The sequence below is a fragment of the Plectropomus leopardus genome, chromosome 16, assembly GCF_026936395.1.
Source record: "Plectropomus leopardus strain MGB_pleo_1.0 chromosome 16, ASM2693639v1, whole genome shotgun sequence".
NCBI lineage: Eukaryota > Metazoa > Chordata > Actinopteri > Perciformes > Serranidae > Plectropomus > Plectropomus leopardus.
Genome location: NC_142191.1, coordinates 6,871,624 through 6,883,814, shown reverse-complemented (window position 1 = coordinate 6,883,814; position 12,191 = coordinate 6,871,624). Strand labels below are relative to the sequence as shown.

Here is a 12,191-nt window from a genome sequence, read left to right as displayed (position 1 = left end):
CGGTTTCCGCCTCTACATACTGCGATTTAGGTATCAGCACATGCACATGGTGGGTTATGCTGTGTGCGATTATGTTTAGGCAACAAAAGCTCATGGCACCGAACGGCAGAACGCCAACAAACACATGGAGGCAGCAATAGAGAATATAAAAGTGCAGCTAAAGGAATTAGTCGATTAATTAAAAAATGATTGACAACTATTTCTATAGTTGACTATATCTTGTGTAATTCATTTTTCATGCAAAATAAATCGTGGGTTAGGCTTTGCATATAAGCCGTATTTATCAGGGCTTGCTGCTTTTACTTTTAATTATTCATTTATTTTTTTAATTTACTAATTTTTTAAAACCCTTTTGCATGCATTTTTCTTTTTAAAGATTATTTTTTTAAATTATTTTTTGCCTTTATTAAGACTAGTCAGCTCAAGCGTAAAAGGGGGAGAGAGAGAGAAAGAGGTGATGACATGCAGCAAAGGGCCGAGGCCGGAATCGAACCTGCGGCTGCTGCAGCAAGGACGCAGCCTCGCTACCGACTGAACTACTGGGCACCGCAGCGTGCATATTTTTTTCTTTTAATTCTTCAATAAATTTCCTTGAAATCACATTTACTTTGTTTAGTAGTAAGTTTAGTAGGACTACTTCTTTTTCACTACTGCAGAATTTCTTTTTATAACCTTTTTTTTTTGTGTCACGTCTCCAGTTTTGGCCACGTCTCATATTTTCTCTTACCTGAAAATATAAGAGAAATTTTAGTTCATGTTGCTACATGAGGCCTGCTGGGTGCTAACAGAATCAGAAAAAAATCATGTATACAAACAAAAATAAAGGAATATTTGTTCATATATTGTTTCTTGCGTGAGGCCCAGTGTCACATAAAATGTCAGCGTTATCAGCTGCACATGAAAGACTCACAGCCAAAGTCAGAGCGACATGGCTGACATGTCACAGTCAGGAGCGACCAGGTGTAATTAATAACACTAATGATGGCTGCTCTCCATTCAGGTGAGCTCGTTCCAGGGTCCTGCTGCATCTTGGCTCCCCAGCACAGCTTACTGGGACATTTAAATGGAGCAGAGCCATCGTTAGTGTTATTAGTTACACCTGTGCTTCCCCTGCTTGGACAAGTCAAAGTATCTGCTGTGAAAAACACCCATCATGTGTTTAGTGTGACTCTGTAGGTGCACTTGACCCTGTACGGATGACAAAAACCAAAGTTTAACTCCATTAGTCGGTACCATGAATGTTTATCTGACTTGTTTTATTTATTCTGAAGCTTTGGTGAAGCTTCTTTTAAAGAAGTGGAAATTACTTTTGACCTGACTGGTGGTTTTGCAGAAAAGATATTAGAGTCAACAAATCAGAGCTCTGCCACTAAGGACCATAAATATTTACAGCAAATTTCATGGCAGAAACACCATCAGTGACCTGAGGCTGTGCTACCGGGGGTGTCAGACTGTGCTGGTAAGTCAAACCCAATTTGACCTTTTTTTTCATTCCACCGCAAAATCAAAAGACCGTGTTTTGGTGTGAGTTACAGTATTAGAGATATTGGCCTAGAGATGTCCTCTCTTCAATATCGTGAAACTATATATATACAAGTATAGGCAGGTAATATATAACCTGGAAATGAGCAGTCAGGACTCTACCTGTTGGATGACTGAGAAATAAGAAATAATTTGAAAATTTCGGTTGATGATCTGCACTTACAGCTTTTAGTTCACTGTGTAATTTCACAGCTGAAGTAATAAGTGCAGAGCCAGAAATGAAAATGCGTTTCTTACCAAATATGACTAATGGAAAAATTATGCTGCATAATGCTTTTTGGTATTCAGTGTGTTCTGTATTGGTTGGCACAGTGCTAAATTTCCTAAATTACACTGTGCATGCAGAGGAATCTACAAACATCTGTGCACAGATCATTGTTTACAATGAAGATCTCAGCATTTAAGTCTGTTCTTTTAAAGCTATGCACATGTGCACAAATTGGTTTGTTTTTATATGAAAAGACATAAGATGCACATGATTCTCATTTATAAATAGATAGATAGACATGTGTGCCATAGAAACTCTGTTGAAGACTACATGATGCATAAAAATGGGATAAATTTAAAAAGGACATTATTTCAGGTTCATACTTTTAAGTTGTCTACTCAAACATGTTTGCATGATTTGATGGTTTTTAAAGACCCTCGCCTGGGAGAAAAAAGCTCAATCTGCTCTGATTGGTCAACATTTCTAGCTCTTTGTATCTAACGTTGGGGGTTAACAAAAAGCTGTATATGAAAATGACTCACCCCCACTTACCCCCGCTATGCTTAAGTGAAGCTAAAATATCTTAGATACAGCTGCTGCCATCTTCATGATGCAGGAGCGATATCCATGGTGAGGGAGTTCAGGCCAAAACACAGGTCTGACAAATTGCGAATGCATAAATTGGTGTCAATCATGGCAAAAAACCCCTTATGTAGTATTTATAGGTCATTAAAACCAAACTTATCATAAAAATGATCACTTGAACAAACAGGGTGATGAGAACTACCTTCAGTGACAGACAGTTTACAAGCAGATTTTGACTTCCCCAGTATAACATCCATGCAGACGCATGTAAACTGGGAACACAGTATATACTGGCATACTTTCTAATATCAGTGATACGATATCTGTATTAACTGTTTCAGTTTTCTGACTAATTACCCATTTGGTACAAAAAATGTACCCTGTTAAAACTGCCATAATAATACTATATATGAATATTTTTTTCAACTTTCACTGCATTAAATTTGTCAACCAAGTCCTGATAATAACTACCAAATGTTTATTCATTTTTAGGATTTTAAAAAATACAAGTAAATTGCCCACTCTGGTCAATAATAGTAAAATTTGCAAAAATGTATCCAGGACCACAGAATGAAAGCCTGGTATTATGGGATTCATGCTTTTATGCTGGAATGACAGTGGGATAAAAAAGTAGTTTTAATGGGTTTCAATGGTAATAAAAAAAAGTGTAACAACAGTGTTAAGAGGGAGTTTTCCATTTATCCAGTGTATTATATACATATTATATGAACTGAGGCTGAAATCTAAAGGAGAAAAACAAAGCACACACCTTTGCCAAAATGTATGCAATATGCATTAACACAGCCAAAATGATCCAAAAATGAAAGTTAAAAAAACAAAAAATGTACCAATAGTTGTAGATAGTTAACAGCTGACGTTATGACACCAACCCTCACAAGCCAAACAATGCAGTCAAGAAATCACAGTCTCCTCTCACACCAGCCAGTGAAGATATGCTATGATACTTAAAATCACCTGTGGGGGCAGTGTTGCACCACAGCTGACACCTGAAGTGTCAGGGAGAGGAGGCATGGAGCACTGAAGGTGAGGTGACAGGAGGTGTTGTGCTGCTCTCTGGGGAGGAGCTCTCCAGTCGCAGTGGAAAAAAAAGAGCAAAAAATGAAGGAGAGAGATGCAGAATGGTAAGAAGCAGCCTCGATCGGGCTGTCAGCTCGGGGCATATCTAATTGAATACGCCATGCCATTTGAAGTGGAGAGTACAGCTGGAGCAGAAAAGAGAAGCCAGCGGAGGGCAGGCACAGCGGGAGAGCAGCCTTCGCCAAACAAAAAGACAAATCAAAGAGTGAACACAGAAGATGTTCAAACAGATAGTCCTGATCTTTGCTCTGTGTTCGACATCTCCCACTGTCTTTATGTATGTGCTGTCGGTGGTGGAGGAAGAGAGGCTGTCATCAAGGCTGGTTGAGGGAATAAGTGGAGGCTGAAGGAGAAAGAACGAATGTGTGCCATTTTGTCACCATTTTTCAGCTTTGTCTTGAAAACACACAAAAAAGTTAAAGCTCTGAGTTCACTCCGGCGTGTAGGATTTAAGGGGATAATTAGGCCGAAGTGGAAAATAACATAATAAGCAGGTTAAGAATTATTGTATTTTCATTGCCTTAAAATGAGCTGTTTATATTTACATAGGGAGTTGCACTGCCATGTTTCTACAGTAGCCCAGAGTGGACAAACTAACCTTTGGCTCTAGATCATTGACTGCATATAAAGATGGACAACATGACAGTTACCCCAAAGTGTAACTTTTACAATCTTGATCGCCCCCTGGTGTCTTTCTGCAGTATAGCTCATAAAGCCTGCCGCTCCATGTTAGCACCACTGCAAGATGGCAGCACCCGTATCCGGGATATTTTAGCCTCACTTAAGCATAATGGGGGTAAGTGGGGGCATCGTCCATCTTTATACAATCTATGCAAGTTGCTCATTGCCCTATTTTTCCATGTTTTTGGAAGAAAATCGCACCAATTTACTAGATTGATTTCAAGGTATCAGAGAAAAGGTGAGCATACATTAGCAGGTGCTGGGCTAGCAGCCGGTCCACAACAAGCCAAACAGCACTGACGAAACGCTGATTTGTAACATGGAACTATTTACAGGTTTAAATTGCCAGGCCCATTTGTGCTGGAGAGGAAGAGACCTCTGCGGATAATTCATCTCTATTAAAACCTCCTGCATGTCTGAATGAGAAATAAGGTGAACACACATTAGCAGGTGCTGGACTAGCAGTCCATCTTCATGCCAAACAGCATTTAAAAAACAGATTTGTGATAAGAAACTGCTTTATTCAGTGTTTTTATTAGTTTTAATCGCCAGGTCTATTTGCTTTAGGGAGGAAGAGATCTCTACGGCTCCTGGTTAAAACCTCCTGAAAATGTGGATCAGAAAAAAGGTAAGAACACATTAGCTGGTGCTTAGCTATTTGCATGTCTGATTGCTGATTTGTAACGTGACATGGTTTATTCAGGGTTTTTACTGGTTCTAATCACCTGGTCCATATATTTTGGAGCGGTAGAGACCTCAGCTCCTGGTAAAAACCTCCTGAACGTCTGGGTCTTAAGTTAGAGATAAAATGTGATCACACTTTAGCAAGTGCTGGACTAGCAGCCTACCCACAACAAGCCTGGAAAGCATTGAAAAAACAATGATTTGTTATGAAAAACTGTTTTTTTTTTTTACTGGTTTAAATTACTGGGACTGTTTGTTTTGGAGAGGAAGAGACCTCTGCAGATAATTTGCCTCCTTTCCCAAAACCTAATCATCCATGCCATCTGTGCATTTGTTGACCTCTGGGTGTTGGTTGCCATGTGCTTGTGTTGCCTAAACATAACCACGTGCAGCATTATCCCACCATGTGCATATGTTGACATCACAGTAGCAGCAGACACAGAAGGATACCTAATAAGTAATATTTAGATGCAGAAGTCCACTGTAAAGCTGCAATATGTGACAACTTGGGATGAGCGCATGTTGTGGCATCCCTTGAGCGCTCTCTGAACACTGAAGGAGAAGTTTTAGCTGGTGGCAATCTGGAAGCACAGCTTGTTCTTACTCTGAACTTCTCAAAAAGCGATGCTCTGTCAGTGCTGTTGGTGCACGAGCATGACGCCAAAAGCCACCTTTTGCTTACAACTGGAACGTGGCTGGACAGTGTCAGATGTGAACAGGCTTGGACAGAACCACGTTGTTATGACACGCTGACAGACAACCAATTCGTAATTCTTTCCCCGTGTGTGTGTGTGTGTGTGTGTGTGTGTGTGTGTGTGTGTTTTTTCTTGCACACATAACCACCAGTGATTTTTTGCCTAATCCTAATCATTGTGACAGTCCGTGCTGTTGTGTAAACATAAGGACCGTGCTGCTTCATCCCACCATGTGCATTTGTTGACATCACGATAACATTATCCCCGAGCGTAAACAGCTGACGCAGAAGGATACATAAAATGTCATAAGTAGACACAGAAGGTCACAGAGTCACATGTGACAAGTTGGGATCGTAGTCTGTATATAAAGATGATGACACGCCCACACTTACCCCTGCTGTGCTTAAGTGATGTTAAAATATCTGAGATACAGGCGTTGCCATATTGCAATTGTAATGTCATTGAGAGCCAGATTCTGCGTAGTACTGACATCTGCGGTGGGGGGATTCCACTTTTTATATAATTGAATAAGTCATTAAAACCGAACTTATCATAAAAATGATCATTTGAACAAAAAACAGGGTGATGAAAACTAACTTTTAGTGACAGAAACCATCTTTGGGAAAAAATTTACCTTGACTTTTTAATTTGGCCTATGTCAAATTTACTAATATGGAGGGGCGGGCTTTATGACCTATACTGCAGACAGACACCAGGGGGAGATTGAGATGGAAAACTTACACTCTGAGCAAACTGCCATGTTGTCCATCTTTATATATAGTCTATGGTTGACAATCCTCACCACAAGATGCCATTAAAAATTACGCACGGCTCCTTTTAAAACAGGTTCAAACAACCTGAAACTCTGCTTCGCAGGAAGCGTAATACGATGGCAGAGGTCGGTGGCTTTTTCAGTATTTCACTGGTCTGCCGTATGTAGCTTAGCACAGCACAGTGCTTAGGGGCAGTCAGAAAAAAAATATTACTCATAAATGGAAAAGATCAAATAGTGGCATTTAACAATCCGCAGAGAAATGGTGTCACGGAGGACCCTCGTCTTTGAGCTCTCCTCGGGGCTAAGAGGATGTGATGTTCTGTCAGCATTGTAATTTATTTCTCGCACAGGTCATGGCTGGGCAATCACACCATATACTTTACTTTACTGGGTGGTCTCTTGCTATAATCCCCCATTACCGTCATGCACATATGGAGCATATAGTCACCGAGCTGCAGGTGTGAATGAATTCAGACTTTATGCCTCCAAAAGACTAGACATTGCCATAACTCCTTTATGCAATATGGAAATGTCTGCCCATATCCACGTCTGTCAATCTCCTTTGTACACTGGTTTGGATGTTAACCTTTTGATTTCACAATGCCTGGCCTGAATATGACCCATGCTAACATTTTTCATTACCCACATTTATGAGACAGCCTGAGAGGAGGTGAATATTTAACAGGATTTGCATGCGCTTTATATTGTAGTGCATATTAAAGAGATATGCCGGGGAGGATGACAGGAGGAGAGGCAGCAGAAATGATGGATCGATATGCGATTACCATTTTTTTCAACATGTAAACATTTGCTATGTGCTGCTGCAGAATCGCTCCCTCTGAATTGTAAATTCCCAAATTGTTTGATATGATAAACAGATGTTCAAGATGGTGAGTGAACAGCTGCCACCCACTGATCTTATTAGTAGTCGCTAATTCTTTCCACTGCGCCTCTAGTTGTGAAACATCTTCGCCATCCAACTGTCACACTCTGCTGCTGCTCGGCCTCGCTGTCTCTCCAGCTCACACTTTCGAAAAATCCGGCAGAGAGAATGAACTGTCACGCATGTTTGGGTGTTGAAAGTGGCTGCTGGTTTTCGTGACAACACTTCCACTGGTTCTGTTTGGAGTAATGGGAAGGACTTTTTGGAACAAACGTATTTTTTTTTGCTCCCCTTTCCCAATTTTGAATATTTGAAGGAGGTAATTCAGACGGAGGACGAGTCACTGAGCAACAATGTGACAGATGCAGCTCTATTTTTTAGGATGAATGTGCGAACGATGCAGGCAGAGAGGATCAGAGAGAGTGGTGTAAAGACCCGGCAGCTCAGATGGAGGCACAGAGAGCAGGCAGCCCTTCTTACTTATTTTTTTATTAACCCCACTCCAACCATAACCATTACGCCTCTGGCTATTACGCGCAACATCTCTGCGGACCGACCAACATGTCAGAAAATGACTGGCATTAAATATGACACACAGTCCTTATGCCATCATTGCAGAGAGGGCCATTTTCCTCTTGAGTGAAATGGAGGATGGTGCAGAGTGGAAATATTTTTTGACAAACAGGCCTAATGCAGCGTCCGAGTCGTCTAACTTTCCCAGTCTCCCACTTGCAGAAAAAAAATGCTCCAGATCCACATGTACCTCTGTCCTGTGGTTGAGCAGCTTTTTGACTGACGCTGTTAGTGCCACATCGAAAATGCAAATTCATCGTGCAGTGTTGAATGCCTTTTACTGTCTCTGCATGAGCTGCCATTTTGATCTTCCAGCCCTCGCTGCTGATTACGTTCTTGTGAAGTGAATGCCTCCCTTCATGGATACCTGTGCGAGGATGTCTTTCCAGCTGAACAGCTTTTCAAAGTTGTTATTTCAGGAGTCATGTTCTTGTAAAGAACAGTGCTCTAAATGAGAGGTTACGTAAAACCCTTGGTATGTATTATTTCACGCTATAACATACTGCACAGTGCAAACCTTTATTTCACGAAATCCATGGTCGGAACCATGTGCAAGGAGGGCCGAGTGTCTGGGGACACTGATTTTGATCACAAATTTTCTATTATACTATATTATTCTGCACAGAACATAGACTTTATATAAAGATGGACAACATGAGGGTCCCCCCAAAATTATACATTTACATCTCAGTCGCCCTCTGGTGGCTAGTTATAGTATAGGTCATAATGCTCGCCCCTCTATGTTAGTGAATAGGACATAGGCAAACTAAAAACCTCAAAATACACGCCAAATAATTTTTTCCCAAAGATGGTTTCTATTGCTGAAAGTAGTTCTCATCACCCTGGTGTTTGTTCAAGTGTTTGTTTTTATGATAAGTTTGGTTTTAATGAGTTATTTCATTCCACAAAAAGGAGATTTTCTGCAAGCATTTTTGCAATTGGTTAAACGGGTGTTTAGGCAGGAACTCCTTCACTGCACATATCGCTATTGCAGACTCTGGCTCTGAATGACTTTACCAGTGCAAGATGGCTGTGGCTGTATTTTGTATATTTTAGCCACACTTACACGGGGGTTAGCGGGGGCGCCATCATCCATCTTTACATACAGTCTATGGTACAGAATGAAATGAATAAAAGTTTTAAGTGCTAAATTGTAGACATTTGGACTTGTGTAAAAGCAAGTCAGCTTTAAAATTTGCAAGTGGGGTATTTACCAATATATTATGTCGTAGAACAAAACATGACAGTCTTGTGGTAACCACAGACCTTATTTCAGGCTTCTAACCAGAAACCCATTCAAAAAAACCCATCGACTTTGTTACAAGGGACTGGGAGTGCTGAAGTGCTAACTTATTTCCAGGTTTAAGACTCCTTCCTGAAGCATTTTATAGAGAGACAGCACAGAACCCCAGGAATGAGTCCTAAAACCTGGAAATCTGTTCGCAGTTTGGCACCTCTGGTTTCCTCGTATCAAAGTCAGTGGATCGCTTCATGTTCCTTTGACTAATAATTCTAAATTTTTTTCCATTGACTTGATGGATTTCAAGAGGTTAAATCACTTGATTGCAGCAAAATGGTTTATCGCCCACAGAAGTCATGCAGAAATGGATGGTACAGTACATTGTTGTTTGGTGCTGATATGTCTTTCCCTGTAGTTTCATGGTCTGTTCGCCTGTGGCAGCGCGACCTGCCAACTCTCTTCTGTGTGCTGCCGCTGCACTGGGATCCTCTCTGCGTTCATTGATTCCAGCCTGTCCGCCCACCAGAGGATCCGATACCAGTTAACATGATGCAGAGTCCACATATTTAGAAGCCGGAGGGTATCAGCAGACCAAAGTCTGATTGGTGTAATTGAGAGTGATAGGGATCAGTTAGAGGCAGCTTAAGATTGATTAGGTGTGTGTGTGTAAACAGATAGAGAGATCAATGGAGATAGGCCAATAGAATTTATAAGCATTTTAACACGCACCAGTGAGGGACACAAAGGGTTAAGAGGTGATATGGATTGATGCCAAAGCCATATTTTAGTTTGGGAATTAACGAAAGACTTCTATGTGAAAATCAATCGATATTTACATTAAACTTTTTGCCTTTTCGATTTTCAGTGTGTTGCAAAAATGGGTAGGAGACGATAGATAATAGTTTTGGTGCAGACATGGACATTCCTACTCTTTGTGGTCCAACGCTCAACCAAAACTTGACAGTTTATCTTGCCAGAGGGTGTCTGAGCCTGCTCATGCAAAAAAAAAAAAAAAAAAATCTTTTGAACTACTTTTGGCTCTGAGCAGCATCTTTAGTTTGGTTTAGGGAATAGCAAGTAAATTGTTGCAAATTAATGTACCTGGCATGTCAACATGTCAGGTCAACAACATGTCAACAAAGTGTTCACTCACAACATATAAGGTTGAAAAACAGCAGCGCGCAACCTTTAAAAAACGTGAACAATGTAAAGAGGCACGCAGTTGTGGCAAAGATAAAAAAAAAAAGAGCAGAAAAGCAGCACTAACCAAAAATTATTTTTAATATGGGCCCAAAACAACTTTTTTGGCTCAACTGGTAACATCTTTTATAATTTATTGTTTAATATATGCCAAAAAAACATTTTTTTGTTTGTTTTGGCTCATATTAAATAAGTAAAATTTTTGTCTGGCTGCACAGATGTAATCCTGAAGAACAGGAGCAAAAGAATGAACATTTAACACTTAAGTAGCTCAATGTAAACTCAGGGTAAGTGTTGCTATAATTTAATCTTCTTAGATCACGTAAAGTTTGATCTAAGTGTGGATATATTTTTTTTCCAAGATGCCCAACAGTTTTAAGACATATCCTGTTGAAGTCTAAGAATAAATCTAAGTTACTCCATCACACAAATATCATGAATAACATCAATCCAGTCCTCATCTTGAGCCTTCTTACTCTCTATCAACATAATGTTAAATATTCATTTATTTACAAATCCCTTAACAGCATCTGGTCTCAAACCCAGGCACAATGTCTCAAAACTGAATGGAGTTGCAACTCTGAAGTATTTCTTTCACTGAAGTAATGATCTTTCCCTAACCTTTACCAAAGCCCATCTGGTGACATTTGATTAATAAAAAATAAAAAATGAGTGGCCACAAGATAATAAGGCGTGGCCACCAGATAGTGATGTGTGTGCCTTTTTATTAATTATGAATAAAGGTTATTATAGTCTACCTCTATATTCAAGAGTAAACCTTTCTTATTATTGCCATGGCAAATGTTATGTCAATAATAATGCTATGAGGGGCCAGAGCTTACGTCTACGTGAAGCTGGATATGTTACTGATGGAAATACTAAATGAAAAGGAGTAATATGGAGCTGTCTGTGGCACTGAAACAGGAGGACAGAGAGAGATTTGTAAAGCTTAAATTTATGTTGTTTGCAGCACTTCCCACTGCACATGTTGTAAGAGAATGTGCATAAATTCACTTGCATGGTTAAATCAATGATCGTTTTTTGTTTATTAATGAAAAAAAACTGACCCAATTTTTAACAGCGTAGTGGCCACGGGATAATTATCTCGTGCCCACGCCTGATTATCGTGTGGCCACATATTATTCTATTTTTTTTAATCAAATGTTGCCAGAGGGGCTTCGTACCCAAAGTGCTTTTGTTGCCTTAACATAACCGCAGACAGGAGTCTGGACGTCACAGTGCTGCACATCTATCCACCCCGACTACCCCCCTGCGAATCAAGCACGGTATAAATGTAGTGTTTCATTACCTCAAAGAAACGTCTCTGAGCATAATCCAGGCAGTGATTATGTTCTCACCACAACATAATTATGAAAACAATGTAGTAATATACAATAGTAATTTCTGGCAGACAGAGTTGTTCAGTTTTACTGCTCTTATTACTATTCCTGCTGTGACTGCATGCACAGTTATTATGACTAATACTGCTATCACTACATCTTTTCATGAGCGACTCGGCGCACTTTTACTTCTTCCACAACCTCTCTTTGCACAGAAATATCTTACAGTAACCAGCCTGTGTGTCTGACTTGATTTTTTTTCCTCGGCCTACACATCATTTTACAGAGAGATATCTTTATTAGCCAATTTACATATAACTGGTGTAACGTTGGCATCTCATCATTCATTTTCTCTTTCCACGATGGCCCGCTCTACATCATTACACTTGGATTTGGAGTGGTGCTCAATCAAGCCTCAGGAAGTTAATAAAATACGCTGGTTACCGAGATGAGATGAATAATCGCAGTGGTCAAGTATAATTTCCAGCACCACCGAGGGTGAGCCAAGCCCACGTCACAGTCTGGGAGGTGGATCGCTCTGTGGCACCTGCCTATCAGGGTGGTCGCAGTTGCAAGGTGGCTGCGATGGTGGCGATGTAAAGGGGAAAGGCAGGTTTGGCATGGTGCACTGCCACGATAAGGTTTCTGCACCACTGTGGACAGCACTGGGGGATTGTGGGAGAGCGC

The 12,191-nt window shown here is 40.4% G+C and overlaps 1 long non-coding RNA gene across 1 annotated transcript; it reads left to right on the top strand.

The window, feature by feature from the left end:
- Positions 1 to 1,138: 1,138 nt before the first annotated feature.
- On the top strand, positions 1,139 to 9,729 carry LOC148186804 (uncharacterized). Its single transcript, XR_015779217.1, has 4 exons — positions 1,139 to 1,459; positions 4,450 to 4,546; positions 4,682 to 4,742; positions 9,380 to 9,729. It is a non-coding gene; the product is annotated as an uncharacterized LOC148186804 (long non-coding RNA).
- The last annotated feature ends 2,462 nt before the right edge of the window (positions 9,730 to 12,191 follow it).